Source organism: Rattus norvegicus, chromosome 9 (assembly GCF_036323735.1).
Source record: "Rattus norvegicus strain BN/NHsdMcwi chromosome 9, GRCr8, whole genome shotgun sequence".
NCBI classification, from domain to species: Eukaryota; Metazoa; Chordata; class Mammalia; order Rodentia; family Muridae; genus Rattus; species Rattus norvegicus.
Genome location: NC_086027.1, coordinates 26,538,564 through 26,559,658, shown reverse-complemented (window position 1 = coordinate 26,559,658; position 21,095 = coordinate 26,538,564).

Genomic DNA, 21,095 nt, shown 5'->3' with positions numbered 1-21,095 from the left:
GCTCTTTATTCTAGTTCTGTCTGTCATGCATTCCCAAAGGGCCATTTCAGTCTTTCTGAGTTCAGTAATTTACTTCTAGGCGCCAACATCTGTTTCCTTTACTTTTGCTGCCTAAATTACTCTAAAATGTATTGGAATGACAGGATCTTTTATTGTCCTATCATTTTTGATGATCATGAATTTGGATTGAGTTCAGTAGGGACAGTTTTTTTTTCTTGCCCCTTATCTGTGAGCCAAGCTGGAAGACAAGGTTGGGATGAAAATCCTTTGAAAGTTCCTTTTCTTCTGTCTACAGATGATGCGCTTTGAAATGAATATCAGCTATTCTCCATGTGGCACAGTTTACTCTGCTTCATACCATGATGGCCAACCTGAAAACGTAGAAAAATAAAGAAGACAGAGGTGGCATCAGGAAGGAGTCTGAAATTCTCAAGTTACGTTATATTACACGTTCAGGCTGTAGGTTTAAAAGGTAGACACAGTTACTTCAACTGCATATTAATGACGGAGGCATTTGAATACAAGACACCAACTCTAGGTCATTGGCACAAATAAGTATTCGGGACAGGAAATACTAATATGGCTACTTCTGAAAATAAAGTCTTGTCCATCTGGTTTAATTCTACTTCCATGTATGAGAAAATTAATGAGAAAATTAGCATTAAATATATATATATGTATATATATTCAGTTGTGTTCTGTAAACTGCAGCAATATTTTCATAATTTTCCTCCTATTTCTGTCATGAAGTGCTACTATACTTAAGCCCTATGCCCTTTCAAGAGGATCAGTGCACTTCTGAAATCTATAGGATGTGTGTGTGTGTGTGTGTGTGTGTGTGTGTGTGTGTGTACATGCATGCACACTTGCAGTCTGGTGTGTGTATGTGTGTGACAGCACTCTTTCTGCTGTTTATCCATCTCTTTTCTCTTCTCTTGCCCTGAGCAGTGAATATCTTGCCAAGGATGCTAGAAATAATCATTAGGGGGATGAATTAGCTTCATTTTGCATTTTGCATTCAGCAAAAAGTCTAATTCAAATAGAAACCGACAGTAAATCAACAAGAAACGTGGGCCCAGGCCATCTTCCTCCATGTAAGTGTGCTGACTCACCTCCTCATTACATTAGAGAATGTATTCCAGTGAACGTTCCTATGGTGACAGATGAGATGAGGCTAAGCTAATGGGCCTGTTTGGACACCCTTTTTTCTGCTTCAGCAACATGTCATGGCAGAAGAAGCAGGTGCCATTTTATGCTGGTATATAATAAATTCTAAGTTATGAGACAGCTGAATATAGCATATTTTATGATTTTTGTTGCTAGGTCTTAAATAATTGAATTTGCTATCCAATTTATGTCATTGGATACAAAACTTCTTTATAAAAAAATAGACTATGGTTGTACCATCTAGAACTATAAGAAAAATAACATTTATTAAGCTAAGTAGGGTGTTTTACTGTACTAATATTATATCAGAGCCATGTTTTTAGACAGTTTTTATGCTGTACAAATGAGTAAAAATGAAAATTAATAGTTGAACTATGTGAAAACTCTGAGGCAATTTTCTAATTTTAAGTGACTGGGAAATGCATAATATTCCTGCTAAGACTAATAAGTATTAAGTAACTTTCAAATAGAGGGAATTTTGAGGAATTAAAAACGTATATACCTTCCCTCAAATGGACAAGCCATTTTACTTAGTTAAGGTTTTATGGCTGTGAACAGACACCATGGCCAGACAAGTCTTGTAAAAACACTTAATTGTGGCTGACTTACATGTTCAGAAGTTCAGTCCATTATCATCAAGGCAGGAGGTGTAGGACAGCACCTAGACAGGCATGGTGCAAGAGGAGCTGAGGGTTCTACATCTTTATCTGCAGGTCACTAGGAGATGTGGTTACCCACAACCCAGTGAGACACTTCCTCCAATAAGGCCAAACCTCCAAATAGTGCCATTCCCTGGGTCAAACATATTCAAATTTCCACACCATGCACACAACTTAGAAATAATCATCTGCTTACTTACATTGACATCCACAAGATTAAAGGAGGTGATTTGGTACCCAAAGACTTAAACATAGCATCTTGAATAATTCATGGGTTATTCTGAAATAAAACCAAAACTCAATTTATAAAAGAATAAAAACTGATCCTCAAACACTAAATGTCATCATCTATAAGGACAATTGTATGATACATGTGATAAGAAATTAAATGTGTGTATATGAGTATTCAGTGGGTTTGGAGAAGTATTAGAGCCTATAAAGTGCCTGAGAACCTAAGTTTTTATCCTCATGTTAAGATCTGGATGAAGTAGCACATGGTATAGAGGCAAAGGATCTTGGGAACTCCTTGACCACCTCTTTAAGATAATCAGTGAGTTCTGTCTTCAGTGAGAGTCCCTACTTCAAAAAAATAAGGAACAGAACAATTATGGAAGACACATCATTAATCTCTGGCCTACACGTACAAACAATACATGCTTATATTATGTGCACATTCGTGTGCGTGCACACACACACACACACACACACACACACACACACACACACACACACACGAGTGTTTCCACCTGAAGTCACACAAAGGAGGAAAGTGGAACACTGAGCAAAGCCCTAGGAAAATAGTAGTGTCTCATAGGTGGAGGTGAAGGTAAAAGGAGATTTTAAGGAAAAGTGAGAGTAAGATATGAACTCAAGTAGTTACACAGTGAGTTACACATGTTGTTAGAGGCCTCAAGGAAAAGTATGGGTGTGAGGTAAGGAACAGAGGGGTCAGAACTTATAGCTGAGAGCTCTCCTTGCACTGCTCATGCATTGCTCCGTCTGAGCTGTATTACTTTGCAAACATCTCTCCAGTTCTGGGCATTCAGCTAGTGTTTAGCAAACTGTGCTTGCTATATAGATTTCTTCCTTAGCTTTCCAAAGAAAGAACCAAAAACCTTCTTTCTGTGAACCTGAATTCCAGGTTACAGCCAGTTTCACTCCCCCACAATTATACCAAATAATCTCCTTGGATAGTGAAGCCCAGCAATTTTCCTTAGAAGAAACTATCTCGAAAATAGTCTCTAAGGAAAGCAAACGTTCCTCTGGCAGGACACATTTCTTAAAATTACCTAGGAGAGATAATGGTTTAGTTTGTCAGCACATATATCAGCAAGCACAACATGACACCTTTTTATTCATCTTCCCCTTCCTGGTAGCTCTCTGCCAGAAAAGAAATACAACAACTTTTAAATATACATTTTAAACATCTCTGTGTATCATAGCTGTGTATGACACTATCTTCTCTTTGGTAGGTCAGGACAGAGTAGAACAAATATGTCTTCAAAAGACAATCAGTTTTTTTACTTTCACTATCTTAATGAGAAATACAAATGCCTATAACACAGCAAACTAAATATTCACAGTAGAATAAAAATTTAAAAACCTAAAAACTGAAGGCTAGAGAGACAGCATAAACCTGATAGGCAGGATTTTAGACTCTAGGACATTAAGTTTTAAAATCCCATGGAGACCTATTAATGGGTGTGCTTTTGTTTATGAAAATGTAGCAAATGTCTGAGAACAAGCAGTATCAGTTAAAGTCTCAAAACATTTAGGAAGTAGTCAGAGACTGCATATCCTTTTTTGCCCTTTCTTTTCTTCTCCCTCATGTCTTAAAGAAGCTGTTGACTCATTACCATTATGGCTTCTATGTGTGCCTAATTTCTTTTACATATTCACCTCTTGTGGATTTTTGGAATTCTATTTAGTCTATTTAATGTAGTTCCAGGGCCTTCTGGACCACTGGGACAGTCAAGCTGTCTCTGGATGTCTTACGAAAAAAGAACTCACTGTCTGTTATACGTGCCCAGGGAGAATCAAGTGGTTGTTAGTCCTGGGAATGTACTTACAGCAACACTGAGCAGAAGTCTCTACAGGGAGAAAAACAGAGGAGTCAGGCCCAACTCCTGCTTCTCTTCAGGGAGTATGCTGTGAAAAGTGTATTGCTGGAAACCAAGTGCCAGCCCATAATAACATATTCACAAAGTGTTGCTCAAAACCCTTAGGCAGATTTGACTATGGAAACAGTACTTTTAGCAAATGAATGAGAGGTCAAAGGGATGAGCATTAGTCAGAGAGAGCAAAAGAGAAGACTCATGATGTATTGTTGGACACACGCACACACACACACACACACACACACACACACATGTGCATGCCACAGATCAACTGAAAATATACCAAATAGACATGATAGTTCATATATATTATCGACATGATTGGATTAAGAAATATCTAAAAATTCTGAAAAGCACATTTTGGCTTATTGGTGAGGACATATTCAGAGATAATCATTTAATAGAAAGATAAACCCTAAACATCTGTGGTATCATTCCTTATGTTCACAATGTAAGAATGAGAAGAAGAAGAAGAAGAAGAAGAAGAAGAAGAAGAAGAAGAAGAAGAAGAAGAAGGAGGAGGAGGAGGAGGAGGAGGAGGAGGAGGAGGAGGAGGAGGAGGAGGAGGAGGAGAAGAAGGAAGGAAGAGGAGGAGGAGAAAGAAGAGGAGGAAGAAGAGGAGGAGGAGAAGGAGAAGAGGAAGAGGAAGGAAGAGGAGCAGGAGGAGGAGGTGGAGGAAGAGGAAGAAGAAGAGGAAAAAGAAGAGGAGAAGGAGGAAGAAGAAAGAAGAGGAGGAAGAGGAAGAAGAGGAAAGAAGGAGGAGGAAGAGGAGGAGGAGGAAGAGGAGGAGGAGGAGGGGGGAGGAGGAGGAGGAGGAGAAAGAAGAGGAGGAAGAAGAGGAGGAAGAAGAGGAAGAGGAAGGAAGAGGAGCAGGAGGAGGAAGAATAATGCAGGCATTCTGTCTTGGCTCTCTAGTAATTATCATGTGACTTGCTATTTGCCGTTGTGCCCATTCCACCACGATAGCCTTAAAATCTAAAATCAAGAGACTTTTAATTCCTTCTTTTGAGTAATTCTCACATCTCTTTTGATGGAGAGCTAACTAGAACCATCAAAAATATTAATACTGTATAGGCATTTTCACTCTCTTTACTAAACTGCAGTCTGACTTTAGACTGTATTGCATCTTCCTTCTACAAAAGAAGTAATAACAAAAAGCTAATGAGATTTGAACAGGTACTCATGAACTACTTTTAAGTTATCCACTCAACTGCGAAGCAACTGGAGTTATCCTCTGAATAGAGTCAAAAGGAAAATGTTGAGATATTCAACATGGTAAAACTCATATATTGTTGCTGAACCACAAATACCTTTTTGGGCCTAAATTTATCTCGTATTTCATTGCTCTGTATACTCAGTAAATACTTACCAAGTACCTGTTGTGAGCCAGACTCTATTCTTGCAAACACCCCAAGGAGCCCCATTTTAGTAGTTTGCATATACATGAAGAAACTTAACCACAAATCATCAGAAACCAGATAGACTGAATACATTCCCAAAGTTCTTTTGGCTGGTAAGTAACGTGAGCCTCAATCAAACATGATTCATAAACAAAGCTTATTGACTCCATGAAACTAAGGTACAAGTGAAGTTAGACTGGCAACCAGTTTGGGCACATAAAAAATGGAAGGTCAGAAAACACATTTGTAATTTCTGTATGGTTAAGAGTCCTTGGCTTCTCAGACTATGTAATCTTCTATAATCTTCTTTTAAATATTTATTTACAAGAACTATTTGTTTACAGAAAATATTGATATGCCTTCATAAAAATAAAACACTTCAGAACTTCAAAAAATACAAGTTATAAAATTTTAGGTAAAATTTTCTGTATTGGGATGCCACTTCATCATTATAATAAAGATATTTCTACCTTGCTTATTCTTATCCACATAAGGGCTACAGGAAAATAATATTAATAAGAACCTAAACAAGAGTTATTATATCAAGATATTCAATGCTCAGATTAAAATGTTTGGATGTTTTCTGAATGCTGTGAAAATTGATGTATGCTCTAATAAATTGTATTGTTTGTGTGTTTGTGTGTGTGTAAGAGAGAGAGAGAGAGAGAGAGAGAGAGAGAGAGAGAGAGATGAGAGATGTTTTGTACTGTAAAAGAACTAGAGGGAAAGCTGCCTACAGGAAAGCCTTAGTATATAAGATCATCCAAAAATAATGGCAGCAGTCGTCTAAGTCACAGCAGGAATATTGTAATGAATATGTTCTTAATATGTTTGAGTTGAGTTGTTATGTTCTGGGGAGGCATGAAAATTACAAATGCCCATTTACAAAAGATTGAGGGGCAACTGACAGACCAGAGGAAAGATTTCATCAAGTCCAGCCCAGTTGGACAGTTAGTTTATTGGGATGATTTACAGGCACATGGCTGGTTCAGTGGCACCTTTATCACTAGAAAGTTGAGTGGATAACTTAAATGTAGTAAGGCCAGTGTGAGGAGACTCCGATGTAGCATGAACAACTCACAAAAACCTGCACCAGTGGAGTTCCTGGTTAATTTACAGTGACCTACACTATGGAATATGTCCTATAGGCATCTTAAGATAGCCTTAATGGGATCCTTTGGAGGCTGGTGAAGCCCTGAGGTCTCTGAGCCCCATGTGTCAGTCTTATGTACTAAAGAGAAATCATTAGACAAGATCTCATGAGGGTTGCATGGGTCCATAGTTGCTCTGACTTAAAGGAGCACTGCTCCTACCCCAATGACAGAATGCAGCTATACAGAAAGAAGAGATTGAGCAGCACATTTTGAGGGGTGATTAAACGACTAATTATATACTGAGTAATTAGTCAGTAGGAATGCCAGGATGAAGGTAAAGGCTGAGTCATAACCAAGGTGAGGATATGGAGGAACAAACAATTCAGAAGAGGGAAAAATGACTGAGTTGATTCTGGATAGGTGTTTCATGTAGTTCTAAGTTCCCAATCAACCTGTGCAATAAAATGTTAAATACAGTGTTTCATGAAGTTTCCAAAAAAACACACCTAAAGAACATGTAAGACCATAGCTTCTGCAAGAAGAGGATGAGCAGTGGGAGAGGCAACCTTTCATTAAGCCAGGGCTTCACAGAGAGTCCTCCATTCACACAAGGTCAGCTCCAGCTACTTACAGAAGAATCTGATGTCTGGTTCTCAGCAACACTGGCTCAGATTTGAGCTGTTCCAAATTATGGGAGTGACGAGATCCATTAACACTATGGACCCATGATAATAGAACTATAGATAGATCAGTGTTTACACAAGTAATATAAACACAAACTTAAAAAAAGATCAAAGTTAATGTTCATCAGACTACCTGTTGTAAAAATACAAAAAACAAAACAGTCTTTTTACCTGCTCTAGGCCGGGCACTGCACTGTCCCAAGATATCTGATAGATATCTTAATCTCAGTCAGCAAAGCCTCTCAACCACTTTGCTCCATCCCAAAACACACTGCCGCAGGCCTCTCTCTGAGCCTGGCAACAATCTCTCTACCCATCCAGTTCCCAAGGCAGGCTGCCACCATGGCAGAAATATACATCCTATTTCCACTGTGTCCCACCCACTCTCCCAAATTCAATTCTCCACAAGAAAGAACACACAACCCAATAACCTCTGACTCAATTGATAAGGTATAATTGCCCACCTAAACATACAAAGCCCTGTGCACATCCATCCCTTAAGAATATTCATAAAAGCCTGTAAAGGCGCAGCGTGGAATCTTAACGTCAGCCTCCATGTTGTCCTGCAGCTACTCTCCTTCTCCTTCCTCCTCTTCCCTAAACTTTTTCTCCCACCCATGCTTCCTTCTCATCCAATGACAGGCTTGGTTCTATCCTGCACTGGCTCTCACCTGTATTTTACAAATTAAATGGGGAGAAGGTTCTGATGAAGTCACCTGAGTCCTGAGTATGTGACTGTGACTAGGTAGCCATCCTTGGGGCAGTAGAATTAGCATCAAAATACAGATAACTCCAGGGCAAACCACAACTACGTTTGTCTTTCCTTTTATGATTTTATTTTTATTTATTTTTATTTTATTTATGTAGTTTTTTCCTGACTTATTCACTTTACATTCTGCTCACCGCTCCCTCCCCATGACCCTTTCCCACATCCCCTCTCCCCTTCTCCTCTGAGTGGGTAGGCCTCTCCCTATGTATTCCCTACCCTGGCATATCAACTCTCTGTGAGGCAAGTCACATCCTCTTGCACTGAGGCCAGACAAGACAGCCCAGGAAGAACTTATCTCAGGAACAGGGATAGCCCTTGCTCCAGTTGTTCAGGAACCACGTGAAGAACAAGCTGCATATCTGCATCATATGTGCGGAAAGGCCTAAGTCCAACCATGTGTGTTCTTTAATTGGTGGTTTCTTCTCTGAGAGCCCTAAGGGCCCAGGATAGTTGACTATTGGTCTTCCTGTGTAGTTCTATCGCCTTGTGGACCCACAATCCTTCCTTGTATTCTTCCATAGGATTCCCTAGCTCCACCCACTGTTTGGCTATGATTTCCATGGAATGCCAAACAAAAAGTTACCAGGAAGTATAGAATTGATTTAAAAGTAAGAACATGATGTGAAAAAGTAGAAATAACTAAACAAACAAACCAACAAATATCAATCCACATTGCACACCCATTGTAACTTCCTAAGTCCAGGACACTGAAAACACCAAATAATGGCGTGTATACACAGTGACAGGAGCTGACATTCACTGTTGGTGGGAATCGAAAATGGTACAGTCACTCTGGAAGACGGTTCACCATGTTCTCACAGAACTAAATATACTCTTACTGTACAACCCAGCAATCATATTCCTTGGAACTTACCCAAAGGAAGTAAAAACATATGTCTACATAAAAACCTTCACATAGATGTTTATAGCAGTTTTTATTCATTGCTGCAAAAACTGGGAATCAACCAAGATGTTCTTCAGGAAGTGAATGAGTAAATAAAGCTTGGTGTGTCTAGAGGATGGGATGTTGCTCCATTCTTGAAAACAAATGAGTTGTCATATAAAGACAAAGGGGAAACTTAAAGGCATATTTCTTACTGAAACCACCCATATTGCTTACTAAAAAGGCAAAATAGCATAATATTCTAACAATAAGACACTCTGAAAATAGTAAAACAATATAAATATCTAAAACATAAGTGGTCTTTGGATGTGGTAAAAAGAAAGTAGTGAATAGCTGAGAGCCAAATATGTTTATGGTGGTAAAATTACTCTTGAATATGTCACAATAACAAATCCATGTCAGTGTACATTTATCTAAACATATAGAATACATATCATCATGACTGAATCTTGATATGTTATAGAGTTCGGCTGAGAAATATGAAAGTCTAGGTTCAACATTTAAAAAAATACATGCCACAATAATACAGAATATTGAAATTGAGGAAGATTATGTTCGTGTGAGTCAGGAGAATATATGTCACATCATTTTAGTCTTCACAGTTTGCCTGCCAAACAAAATCTATTCTTGCAAACAATGTCTGTTTTTAAGTATGCAAAACTTGAGTGCAAAGTTATTATATTTTGTTGCCATAACTGAATTCTTCTGCTATATGAGACAATATTATGTTTGGTGCACCTATTATTATGAACTTGAATTTGGGTCATTTAGATATCTTCAGTAACTTGAAATATAATTTAATATATACTAGGGTACTAAATTATTAATAAAGAGAGTATTGCGCTCTTTATAACCTTTAGGTTATGATCTAAATCATGTTTAAATGAAGATAGCTAACAACAATACCAACCAATTAGAGCTTCTAGGAACTAAATCACCATCCAAAGAGTACACACGGACAGACCCATGACTCAAGCTGCATGTGTAGCCGAGGATGGCCTTGTTGGGCACCAATGGAAGGAGAAGCCCTTGGTCCTGCCAAGGCTCCACCCCTCAGTGTAAGGGAATGTCAGGGCAAGAAGGTGAGAAGTGGTGGGTGGATGGGTAAAGGAACACCCTCATAGAAGAAGAGGGAAGGGGATAGCATAGATGGTTTATGGGCAGGAAACCGTGAAAGGGGATAACATTTGAAATGTAAATAAAAAAATCCATAAAAAAGAAAAAAGAATGTCTTATGCTTATTATATTTTGACTTAGTTACTTAGCATCTATGAAACTATTAATTTCACTAATAAATAAATTAGCAAGACATAAAATAGTCTTATTCTTGATTATCTTCTCTTGTCCCTGTTTTACTGAAATTTATCAAAATAATAAAATGAAATGAAAGACATCACCAAGGGTTTCTAGATACCTACCATATATGGGTAATGTTACACTATTGAAATGAATTGGGTAGATTTTATACACACCACACATGATGGCCATTGTATGTTCTCTTTACTGAATAAAAAAGAAATGACATTTGCTACATCCTCAGACCAGATAAGGACAGAAAACTGGGCTTGTTCTGTGACCCATGGTCTATGGCATGAACATGCCCATACTCAGATACATGAATAAACACATTTACATGAGATGGGAGTCTATCTCATTTCTATGTTAAGGAATAGTAATTGAGTGTATGTAGGCTGTAGGGCTTCTCTGGAAATATAGGACTATACGCAACAAAATCATGCCTGATGGTGTAGATTATGGAAAATTTTTATTCCTTAATTATATTAAAGTGCTTCACCTTAACTTTTACCATAAGTTATGACCCCAGAATATTGGGATTGAATAAAATTCCCTACAACTACTAATTTACATTCTCTTTTTCCTCTTGAATTCACACAAATATATTTACCCCTTTGCTGTTTCCTCTAACACATTGTGTGACTTTCCCCCTTTTACTTGGTTCTGTGCGCTTTGCTGTTTTCTTTTTCTGTGCCGAAGTAGCTTTGAACTGTCCATGTAGTCAAAAATTACCTTGCATGGCTTTGAACTGTGCATGTAGTCAAAAATGACCTTGAACTTTCATATCTTGTTTCTACCTCCCGAGTGCAAAGATTGTAGGCTTTCCCCAGTATAGCTGGCTAGGCTTTTCAGTGTCAGATTAAACTCTCACATGCAATTGAAAATGTTCTCTGAATGTTAAAGTCCTTGTGAGCTCTTCTGTTTTGGCACCATATTCATATGCTATGTGGACATTACCATATGATGGGTATTTATCACTGTGATGGGCAATATTGGTTATGAACATGACAGGAATTTTAATTCATTATCAGACAAACCTATGAGAAAGTCTGTGAATTAGTACAGAAATAGGTTAGTTGCAGAGGTACTATGTTGAAGATAGTCATTTCATGTGCTGAGGGCTTAGAATAAAAATGAGAGCTGAGCAACAGCAGTCACTCTTTCTGTTACCTAATTGAAGATGCAACATAATAATCTGTCGCATTATTCTGCCAACATGACTTCTCTGAACTATTGACTATAAGTTTGAGCCATAAGCCAAATTAAATTCTTCCTTCCTTAAAATTCTTTCGTTTCTATTTTATTGCAGCAAGAGAAAAGTATGCAATGCAATCCTGCCCATCTGGTATTGTTATCTTACTAACAGATTCTTCCTATGGTTATCTCTAGCCTCATGGTCACAAAGCCACTGTTCAGTAGAATAGTCCTATGTGGAAAGTTCTTGGGATCAGCTTTGAGATAGAAACTTTCTTATTCAGGATTTTCATTGCTTTGAAGGGACATCATGATCAAGGCAACTCTTATAAAGAAAAAAACTTAATTGGGACGTTCTTAATGGTTTAAAGGTTCAGTCCATTGTCATCATGGCAAGAATCATGGCAGTGTTCAAGCAGGCATGGAGCTAGAGGAGCTGAGATGTTATTCTCTGCAGAACCAGGGGTTCTGTGAATCTCTGGTCCAACCAGAAATGGCTCTCAGAAGGGAGGTCATTGCAGGGCAGGTAGCCAGGATCCTAGATCTTGCCTGCTACCATGGCAGCACCAATGCCAGCAGCAAGGGCAGCAACACTGAAAGGCAGTGGCAAGTGTCAGTGAGAGACAGTGGCTGCAGGAATAGAAGGGGAATGAGACCAGCCTACCAGGTGAGTCTAAGGTCCAATGATGAATGTTTCACAGAGAAAACTCTTCCCTAAAGTGTTACAACTCAGTAAAACAGCCACTGTCTGATGTTTAAGTAAGATAACATGTGCACTTTATCCCATGTGGATAAGGACCGTACAAACATTGAGGAGTAGAATGGTACATGCTTCCCCTTGGCTCACTTTGAAATGGTAGTGATGCTCTACTAGCATGGGGAAGGGCTTCAGGTGCTTTTTCTACATGACTAATTGTCATGGTACTCTCAGTTGAGTGTCATGGTTACATGTTTCAGAGCAAGTAGTTCGATAGGGGTTGGCGGTTGCCTTATGTCTACTGTACTCAGTTCTTAATTTCACAGGGTTTGGGCTCACTCAACCTTATCAGTTCTTCTGTCTGGTGGCACTGTCCACTTGTCCCCACTGAGAGTTCTACATCTTTTTTTCTTCTTTTATTATTTTTAATTTTTAAATTTTATTTTTTTTACAATCTAGTTATTACCTGCCTCCCAGTGCACCCTCCCACAGTTCCTAGGTCAATTCTTCCTCCCACCTGTCTCCAAGAGGAGGTCCCCCACCACCCACCAGGCCTCCCCACTTAAGGCAAACAGGAGAAGACTGACATCTTCAGGCGGCTAGGAAGAGGCTTTCTTTTGCACTGGATGGAGCTTCAAAGTCCACCCCCACAATGATGCTCTTCGTCCATCAAGGCCACACCTACTCCAACAAGGCCATATCTCTTAATAGTGCCACTTCTCATGGGCCAAGCATATTCAAACCACCATAAAAACCATCTAAGAACTGAACCAGCATCCTTAGGTTAGTCTGTGAGGAACAAAATTCTACCAAATACTATGTGGATTTATGAGCTCTGAGGCCTATAAAAAGCTCAGTTGCTACTCTATCAGACTATAGAACCAAATCAAGCACTGCCACAGGGATGACTCCCAGAAACCATGGGCATAGCATATGTTAAGATGCTAAGTGGCTAATCAGCTGTGGTGATAGTAAAACTTGATTGACAACTTGGTAAGGTTTAGATTTACTGTGGAAGTACACCTTTGAGCTAGTCTATGAAGGTGTTTTCAGAAAGACTAAACCGAAGAAAGAAAATCTATTATACATGGACGGGGAAGACCATTCCACAAGTGGATGTCTACCTTATAAAAGAGAAGGCAAGTAAAACACTAGATTTCATCACACTGCTTCCTGACTATTCAGACAGTGTAAGTCAGGTCATTCATGTTCTTGTTTGCCATGACTTTACTAACATAATGGCTTCTTAATTCATGAGTCAAATATGCCCATGGCTCTAAGATTGCTCTATTGTTGGGAATTTAACTACATCAATAAGAAAGACAATTACTAAAGCTGTTATTAATTACAGATACTTAGTGCAACTTAACTAGGGAACTGCTGCAAAACAGGAATTAGAATCCTATTTTCATTGGGTTCTTTTGTTGTTGTTGTTGTTGTTGTTGTTGTTGTTGTTGTTGTTTTGAGGGTAATGTCTCAAGTTAATTATATATTTTGCATATTAGCATTCTGTCAGATGTAGGGTTATTGAATATTTTTTTCACAATTTGTAGATTGCTTTATAAGTACCGCGCGCTAACCGATTGCGCCACTGGAGCATTCAATTTGTAGATTGCTAATCTGTCTTATTGATGGTGACTTTTACCTTACAGAAGCCTTTCAGTTTCATGAGATTCCATTTATTGATTATTGATCTTAGATCTGGGCAATTGGATTTCTGTTGAGGAAATTTCCCCCTGTGCCAATGAGTCCAAGGCTCTTCCCCACTTTTTCTTCTATTAGATTCAGTATATCTGGTTTTATGTTGAGGTCCTTGATCCACTTGAACTTGAACTTTGTGCAAGATGATAACTATTGATCTATTTTCACTCAAACTGACCTCCTATTAGAACAACATAATTTATTGAAGATGCTTTTTTATCCCAATGTATTTTTTTGGGCTTCTTTGTCAAAGAACAAGTGTTCATAGGTGTGTGGGTTTACTTCTGGTTCTTCAATTCTACTTCATCAATTGATCTGTCTGTCTCTGCACTAATACCATGCAGTTTTTTGTTTTTGTTTTTGTTTTATCACTATTGCTTTGTAGTACAGCTTGAGGTCAGAAATGGTGATTTCACTGGAAGTTCTTTTATTGTTGAGAATTGTTTTGGTTATTCTGAGTTTTTTGTATGTCCATATGAAGTTGAGAATTGCTCTTTCCATTCTGTGAATAATTTTGTTGGAATTTTAATGGGGATTGCATTGAATCTGTAAAGGCTTGTAAGATGACCAATTTTACTATGTTAATCCTATCAATTCATGAGCATGGGAGATCTTTTCATCTTCTGAAATCTTCAATTTCTTTCTTCAGAGACTTGAAGTGCTTGTCACACAGATCTTTCGTTTGTTTGGTTAGAGTTACAAGACAAAATTACAACCTTCAGATTGGAAAAAGATCTTCACTAACTTGACATCTGATAGAAAGCTAATATCCAAAATACATAAAAGAATTCAAGAAATTAGACTCCATAAAACCAAATAACCCAATTAAAAATGGGGTACAGAGTTCAACAGAGAATTCACCATAAAAGGATCTTGAAATGCTGAGAAGCACTTAAATGTTTAAAGTTCTTAGTCATCAGAGAAATGCAAATCTAAATGACCTTGAGATTCCACCTCATATCAATCAGAATGGCTTAGATAAAAAACTGAAGTGACAGCACATGCTGTCAAGGATGTGGAGAAAGAGGAACACTCCTCCATTGTTGGTGGGATTTCAAGCTGGTACAACCACTCTGGAAATTAGTTTGGAGATTCCTCAGAAATGTGGAAATAGTTCTACCACTCTTGGGCATATACCCAAAAGATGTCCCAACCATACCACAAGGACATGTGCTCCACTATGTTCATAGCAGCCTTATTTGTAATAGCCAGAAGCTCGAAGCAACCCGGATGTCCTCTACTGAAGAATGGATACAGAAAAATGTGGTTTATTTACACAGTAGAATAGTATTTAACTATTAAAAATGAGGACATCATGAATTTTGCAGGCAAATGGATGGAACGAGAAAGTATCATCCTGAGTGAGGTAACTCAGACCCAAAAGGACATACGTGGAATGTAGTCACACTGATTAATAGATATTAGCCAAAAAAGTACAAAATACCTAGGTCATAGCCCACAGACCCCCTGACCATAAGAATTGTAATAATTAGAAAGGCCCAAGTAAGAGTGCTTAAGTCAATTTAGAGGGGGGAAGGAAATAATCATAGGAGCAGAGGGAGGGAGGGATATGTGGGGGAGAGCACAAGTGAGGGAAGAAAATGGGAAAAGGGTCAGATAGTGGTAGGGGAGCAGGAGAGAAGCCCAGAGAGCTAAGAATAAATGAAGATAAGCAACATCAGGGGTGGAGTGGGAGGGGAGACCCTCTAGAAATTATGGAAGATTCTGGAGGTGAGAGACTGTAAAAACTCACTGGGGATGACCTTAGCCAAAATGTCCAACATTGGGGAGAGGGGACTTGAAGAGTCTACCTTCAGTAGATAGACAGGGCCTCAATGGAGGAGCAGGGTTGCCAACCCACAGTCAAAATTTCTGACCTTGAACTGTTCCTGCCTAAAAGAACTGCAGAAACAGAAATGAAGAAGAGACTAAGAGAAAGGCAGTCCAGCAACTGGCCCAACCTGGGATCCATCTTATGGGAGGGCACCAAGGCCTGAGACTATTACTGATGACATGCTTATAAACAGGAAGCTAGCATGGCTGTCCTCTAAGAGGCCCTACAAAGAGCTGACTGAGACAGAAACAGATATTTACACCCAACTATTGAATTGAAGGTGGAGAACCCTGTGGTTGAATTAGGTGAAGGACTGAAGAAGCTGAAGGTGAGAGCAAACCCATAGGAAGGCCAGCAGTCTCAACTTACCCAATTCCGAGGTAGCTTCCAGAGACTGAACTACTAACCAGAAGCATACAGGGGCCATTCTGAGACCTCTGGCATAAATATAGTAGAGGTCTGCCTGATCAGACCTTACTGGGAGAAGATGAACTTAATTCTTGAAAGACTTGAGACCCCAGAGAAGGGGGAAGCCTGATGTGAAGGGAGCACCCTTCTGGAGGCAAGGGGGAAGAGGAATGGGATGAGAAACTGTTGGAGGAGGCCTAAGAAGGGGCAACAAATGGAAGTTAAATAACTAAAATAGTAATAATTGAGTTCATGAAGTGATAACCAGGAAGGTATTTGAAATGTAAACAAGTAAAATGATTAATGAAATAAAAAAAGAAAAGAAAGAAAAGAATAAAAATTAAAATTGAAAAAAATTTTATTTTCAAAGTTAAGCTAAAAGAACAATAGAGGAGCACATAGAGTAGTGTAGGCAAAGGTCATATGTAAATGAACCATATGAATATTTATAGTGTATATACATATAGAGCATTAAAGGAAAAATCCAAAGAGAAACTCTGATTCCTCTTTGTTTTTATAATCAGAAAGGTCTTCCTTGGTGGATCAATTCCTCTTACAAACAAATATGCTTTATGATCTGTAATTAACAATGACAAGATTATTTGCTGAGTACAATGTCAGTAAGCCTGAGACTGCACAGTGAGGAACTTATAATTCAGTCAAAAGGAAGACCAGACATAGCCCTTCCTGCCTTAGTCTCTCAAATCTTCTCACTTATTTACTGCTTACTCTATTTTCTTCTCCTTAAATTGCCTCAGTAGACAGATGTGAATGGAACACAGTAAGAATAATAAAGAAAAATACTGACTGCTATCTTCTCATTTAATTTCCATATATTTCTTCAGAATATAGATAGTGCTTAGCTAAAAATATTTGCATTGTGGAAATGATGTTCTGCAGCCAAAACTGTCAGGCAATATTGAAACTGATTTGCCTTAATGAAGTAAAGATAATGTGTTAAGAGCTAACAAGAATATAGAAGCTATAGTTGGAAGAATATTTGAAGTTTGAAAACTATTTGAAGTTATATATTATTTCTATACTGTATCAACTTTGTGACTGTTGTTACATGTAAATCCCACGAAATCAGTTGATCATCATGACATTAGAGTCCCTATCTCATCAGACACAATGACAATGCAGATGGCTCCTAAGGTCTTTGTACACAGGACAAATCTTTGCACACATATACAGTATGTGGGTACTCATATGCATGTGATCACACATAAGGTAAAACTATGTTTATTTTGGGCACATGTGCAGTTTCCAAGTATACACACACACGCACGCACGCACGCACGCACAGGCACATGTGTACCAAGAGACAGAGAGACAGAGATAGGCAGACAAAGAAATTGACTAAATGTAGATAGCTACCATGCTTGCTGCCTTACAGAGTATTTTCATGGTATTAATACTTAACATCCATTCTATCAGCATTCTTTTTCAAAACATAACAAATTTTTATCAACTACAGTTAATGCATACAGTACAGTGGACTTCCTTCTACAAAGAGTCTTGTTTGCTTGATCAATATCTTTCCACCGTCTCTCCTCAAACCATATGAATCTCTAGTTTCTACCATCCTGCTATCTGTTTCTATTGTGATCAATATGTTTATATTCAATAGATGCAGTCAGTAGATCACACGGTAATCTTTCCATGCAAGGTTTATTTCACTTAATATAATATCCTGAAGCGCTTGCCTAGCAAGCGCAAGGCCCTGGGTTCGGTCCCCAGCTCCGAAAAAAAAAAAAAAAAGGAAAAAAGAATAATATCCTGAAAGCTTACTCATGTCTCAAAAGGCAACTTTTCCATTTCTTTATAACTAAATATCATTGCATTGTGTGTGCATGCTTGGGTGCGTGCATGTGTGATATATATATATATATATATCACATTTTAATAAATTCTTCTGTTCAGGCTTACATAAGTTAGTTCTTTATCTAGAGAACCATGAGAAATGACTGGAGAGACTGCTGAATACCTGCTACAATAGGTATTTAAAAAAAGCAAGAGAAAGCACTATTAATAAAAGTGATAATGAAGAATTTATGTAATTTTTTGGTGGCATTTATGACATTTATAGGCAATATAAATAGTATGGATATTTTCAGAAAGTTACAAATATAACTAACATGTGATCCAGAGGGCAATGGAATTATTATTTGAGCTATTGTTTCAACAGCCCTTTGTTAAGAAGCTCATGGGAAGTCACACATCAAGGTAATTGAGCCTGAGTGTCCAATGACTAAAATCTTGAAAGATACCCAATATCACCATTGATCCTAACTCAGAACAAAGGGTTTGTGTGTATGCGTGTGTGTGCTTGTAAAACCATCTAGTATAAATTTATTCACATTACAGAGGTTTCGTGCATACTTTAGCATGAATATGCAAACCAAACAGCATTTTCTGCTTAATGAGAATTATAAATGATCTATCTACTTCTTGATAAGTAGGCAATTACCCTACAAATCAGAAAGAGTAACAATGCACAATTTTTCCTATTTTAATAAAGCATATTAAATGCTACAGATTTTACCATTTGGCTAGCCATTATTTTGTTACATTGTAATTATTGTTTTCCTTTGTCATTAATTTAAGACAGTGACTCTAAATGAGGAGGTGGAGTTAATTGGGTCTAACTGAATAGCATACAATTCATCCCTTGACTGAAAAGGAAAACATTTAACATTGTATGTATTAGGGCCCAGTAATGATATTTTAGTGCCTGAAGTAATTATATAACATTTCATTATTGGCTCATTATTTTTAATTAAACTTTGGAACATCATATTCTGTCACCAGAAGCTTTAAGTCCCTACTGACATTTAAAAAGCATTGCCATTTTTTTTTGTATACCAAATTTAGATATACCCTTAGTAAGAAAAAGACTATGTCTGGAACCCAAAGTTTATATTAAACTGCTTCAGACAATATTAGCATTAAGATATTTATGAATCTGATATATTTATTCCTCTAAAGTCTAATGTTTATACTTCTGTTCTTAATCTATTCAGTTCAAAACGCACCTATCTTCCCCTCTTTAAAAATAATATAGAATTATTTAAAATAATGAAATAGGAAAATCATTCATTTTAGCTTAAAAGAAACCGTGACTACTATATCAATACAATAACTAGGTTTTAGCACTTATTATATAGCTTATCTTCCAAATGAAGTCATTAGGAGATGTTATCTTGCTTTTGGATTTCCCCCAAACAAAGCCGATAGGTAAGAATTCAGCTCAGAAAAGATATTGTGAATGAGATTCATAAAAATAAAAGTGAGAAATCTGAAATTAAGGAACTAGAGAGGGAGACAGAGAGGTGGCTCATTGATTAAGAGCACTTGTTACTCTTAAAGAGGATAAAAAAAACCACTGCCTCACACCCACATGGTACCTTACAACCATCTATATCTCCAGTGACGGGGCTCTGAAGTCTTCTGGCCTCTTTCAGTACTCTATACATGTGGTGCATATCTATATCTCCATCTCCATCTACATCTACATCTACATCTATGTATGTATATATGCAATGAACAAATAAGAAAAGAAACAAGAGAAGAAAAGGCCAAAATGGCAGTGAGAAAGACAGAACAAACAAACAAACAAAAACAAAAGAAAACAAAAACCAACCAAACAAATAACAAAACAAGCCTGCAGCACTACTGCAGCATATACAGACTAGCGCCAAAACTTGTTCACAGGGAGATGATAACCTTTAACTTACTGTGTACCCCCAATTGTTTCAGCATCATCCCTGAGAGTTTTAAGTATCCTGCACTTCTTGAGATTTGTAGATATCAGGGACAGCTTTGTCAGACATGTTGTCAGAGAAGATTTTGACGCAGAATAAAAAAAAACACTAGAGTGTCTATGAAAAGCAAAGTAATTTGACAGACAGCTATAAGGTATGAAATTGCTATTCTTTAATCAATGAACCAATCAAGGAGGTTCCAACATATGAAGGAGAGATCAAAAAGAAACAGATGCATCTTCCAGGGAGTTCGAAGGGTGAATTCTGAGGAGTACTTGATATTCCTTTTCACATAACAAAAATCATATTGTAGACATTTATTTTGGTTTTTTTCTGAATATAATATGTGTGGCTTGCTTGTATTACTGTGAAACAAAAACTCTCTAGTGGAAGGTAATTAAATAAATCCAATCTGAAAATAGGACCAGTAGAAAAATGAAAGAAAAATATGATGGAATTATAAGAAAAACAAAAGAAAGAGGTTACAATTTGAGGTGGGGCATTGACATGCAGAATTGAATAAATCTCCCAAGAAATGCAACTGATCAGAAGAGTCTCCTACTGTAAGTCACAGGTATCAATTTTCTCATAAATACTGACTAGACAATTGCATAGGAATTCTTTCTCTTGGTAATAATATGCCCTTTTGGGTACCAGTGAGTCCCACTTACCAATAAAATTTTATCTCAAAAGATGAGTGCCTCTTGTGGAAATAGCTCTGATATAATAACTTTATGGAATCGTTGCTGTCAGACATGTTGTAAGCAAGTGAGACATATCCTGTATCCTAAAAGACATGGATACTAGAAAGTGAGAACAACACAGTCATTATTTTTTATATATTTCTAGAACAAACTCTCTCTCTCTCTCTCTCTCTCTCTCTCTCTCTCTCTCTCTCTCTCTCCCAACACCCCAGCATATACAACCACAAAGGCATGTAGACATATGTGCACAAACAGAAGCAAACACAGCAAGAAACAAACACACAGCTAGGTTGGATTTTCTTTACATTTTTCCTCAGTTACCTGCTCAATCATATAATGTTTACTCATTACCAGGTAATTATCACAGTTCAGGTGGTAATTTTACCATTTTGTGCTAAGTTCACACATAGATTTATAGTCATTGTCCAAATCACTTATACCCAACCTGAACATCTTCAACAAATAATCAAACCATGTGTTGTACCCCAAGACCTTGTGAACTGGAAAATCCGTGAAGAGATAAGCACGTTGGTTGAAAACACACAGATATATTTAACTGACTGACAGGTTAAATTGAAGTCATACCCTGGCGTCACACAGATGACAGTTACCTGGTAGAGATGTCTACGAAGTTAGATTGAATTGTGAGGATTAACTGGCGAGCTTCTCTGAGGCTCTCTAGCCTCATCCTATTAAGGCTCTCA